General features: G+C 46.8%; 1 protein-coding gene across 1 annotated transcript in view; it reads left to right on the top strand.

Annotated features, from left to right (window-relative positions):
* The first annotated feature begins 1,168 nt into the window (after positions 1-1,168).
* The window catches only part of LOC134465377 (serine/threonine-protein phosphatase 2A regulatory subunit B'' subunit alpha-like), a 93,286-nt gene continuing 91,471 nt past the window's right edge, over positions 1,169-2,983 (top strand). The window contains exon 1 of the mRNA XM_063219010.1: positions 1,169-1,369. The gene's annotated coding sequence lies outside the window, so the exon portion shown is untranslated. The remainder of the gene's footprint in view (positions 1,370-2,983) is intronic.

Below are 2,983 nucleotides of genomic sequence, written 5' to 3'. Positions count from 1 at the left end.
ACGGCTGTAAGAGCGTGTCTTCATTCAGGTCACTGCTGACTTCTGTGGATTCCAACTCTGAACGCAGAGCAACCCCCCCACCCCCTCATACTGGCTTGGCCCCCTCGGAGTGGAATGAGGGTACAGTCACGACACTCCTCCATATTTCGACTGCCATGTCATGTCAGTGTGTGAAAGACAGTTAACTTGCACAGAAAGAAGTGCGCCAAGATCTATTCAATCTCCTGTGGCTCTCACCTAAATGTTTATTTCACCACATAATATCGGGGCATAGGCCAGGTGCCCAAAGGTTGAGGCACTTCTTCAAATGTCATGTGACAGATCTTATGACTCCTGATGTTGTTATGGGAGCCACATTCCTTCCTGGATAAGACGAGAGACCAGGGGCATGCTCTAAATCACAATCCCCATGCGCTGCACATCATCCATCAGTGGGCCCAGGCCATGTTGTTGGCATCCACACACATATGGCCTCTTGGCAGTCCAACATGAAATTTACATCAACGCAGAAGCATCTCGCTGGAGCTATGTGAAGGATTAACAGGAAGCTGAGATTGATCCACCATGGACCAACAGTAAGCATACACCGAAACCACAGAAATTGAATGAATTTCATGAGAAGGCCCAGTGTGTGTAATAGTTTTACAGGGCATGGTAGCATGTTGTGGAAGAAACTGGCCAATGATATTGCAAAACTCTTATTAGTAGGGCTTTAAAACTATAGGGCAAAATGACTGAATTAGAATGGGGATTGTTTTTTGTTTTTGTTTTAGTCTATATGTTGAAGCTTGGAGAGCTAATACCAAAATCTACGAGCTTTTTCAAATCAGTCACGAATACACTGAAGGTAAGTGGTTTCTATAGAAACTCAGACAGACCGATTCCTTCAGAATATTCCTTGAAAAAACAGGAATGAGTCCAGCAGTTTCACCACCATCGCCTATGTCTAGAAAACCCCTTAGCCTACGATAAAATAATGTTACCACTACAATCTCTGCACAATCTCTCATTACGCGGCGGTACCAGATACGGCAGCCGACTGGATACAACTGAGACTGGGTCGGGAGTCCGTGTTGTGATACAGAAGAGCTCCGAATGTCAATCTCAAGAAATTCCCGCCCCGATTTGGCTGTCAGGAACTCCCCTCTAGGCGCCGGTTCCCTCCTCATATTCTCCTCTGACTGTCAGCGGTGCGCAACACAGGGCAGCGTTCTCACGACTGAGAGGCGTTGCGCCCTAGCTCCCGAAAAAAACACACCGACACGTACTGGCATTTGACATTGACAGTCTGGGGAAGTTAAAAAATTGACCCTGGATAGCCGTCAACTCCTTACGACAAACAGAGAGAAAACTTTGACTTGAAAACAAGGTAAGCTGTGTGTCCATCTTAGTCCATACATCGAGTCGTGTATTTGAACTCTACGGCGCGTGTAGACAACGACAGCGTTTCTGCACACAGTCGGCAATGATTGAAACTGGGAAAGGAGTATAATCATTCCCGTTGATATTTGTAAACCGGTCATAAATGGCAGGAAATCTTGTGTCAAACATGTGAAATCATGGCATGATCAAGTAGGTTCTTTGAGTTACGATGGTAAGACAAGCCATTGGGTAACTTCGATCTCATGCCTTGGGCTATCTTCACTTCTGAGAGTTCATCCGGAGACTGCTGAATTGTGGTGTAGTAGTAGCCTATGTTTACGATCACAAGTGAAGGAGACTGTGCGTCGTGGTTAGAAGGTTGGATTGAGCTTTGAAGTTTGCCTGAATAGGCTACATCGTGACCGAAAGAAATTCTCTGAGAAATCGGATTTAGCTCCACGAAAAGGATAGGACAGTGTGGCACACATCATTACATTACTCTATATGAAGTAGTACAATTACATGCTATTGTATTCGTCAGCCTGTACTGACGATGAAAACTTAATTTGAAAAGTTTCATACATTCACTCACTGTGTGACGCACGCTTGTTTTGTCTGGCACGTCCACAGTGGGGCCATGCTGTTTTCCCCCCGGCACGCACAACCTATAGGCCTACTGTAGTGTAGTTATTAGTTCTCAAACGCTTGGTAAGCTTACTAGCTGCATCCTTAACACTTGCTCTAACACACCATGTCTTACCCGTGCCAAGAGAATCTGACTGGCAGACTGTCAAGTTGCCCATATAAATGTGGACCCAGTGGGGTCTATCTTCCGCTCAAGTGTAATTGGGCATCGTGCTGGGACTAATCGCATGTGTGCTTTCTCAGTTGTGTGGGGGCTTGTGATGTGCTCTGTTCTTTGTCCGTCCTTTTGAGAAGTTGACAGATTCTAAAAGGCTGGTTAATCACACCATCACTTCCTCTGCAATTACCCCAAAATAGAACTGGAACCACTGGAGCTAATGATGCCTTAAGAGCCCCAAAGTGATAAGTGCAAGACAGTCAGGGGCACGCACACACACACACACACACACACACACACACACACACACACACACACACACACACACACACACACACACACACACACACACACACACACACACACACACACACACACACACACACACAGAGCTCCTCAAAAAGAGTGCTTGTGTTTTCGTTTTAGGTGTCTGCAGCAGTGTCAACAGCCCCACCGCTAAGCTCACCACCAGTCGTGTTGCCTGATTTACCATGTCAGTGAATTGTTGGCTGCTGATTTTGGCACTCAGGCACTCACTTACACACACACACACACACACACACACACACACACACACACACACACACACACACACACACACACACACACACACACACACACACACACTGGTAGGGAAAGCTGCTGTGTGTGTGTGTGTGTGTGTGTGTGTGTGTGTGCGTGCGTGTGTGTGTGTGTGTGCGCGCGTGAGTGTGTGTTGTGGAAAGAAGCTGTCTTGTTGAGAGGCTGTGGTCAGCCATGAGTGTCTGTGTTGGGAGAAGTGTTTCGTTGAGCCACAGCTACCGGTTCTCATTAAGCCGG

This window comes from Engraulis encrasicolus, chromosome 16, assembly GCF_034702125.1.
Source record: "Engraulis encrasicolus isolate BLACKSEA-1 chromosome 16, IST_EnEncr_1.0, whole genome shotgun sequence".
In the NCBI taxonomy this organism is placed as follows: Eukaryota; Metazoa; Chordata; class Actinopteri; order Clupeiformes; family Engraulidae; genus Engraulis; species Engraulis encrasicolus.
The sequence above is the reverse complement of the archived record's forward strand: the minus strand, read 5'-3'. Positions and strand labels throughout refer to the sequence as shown.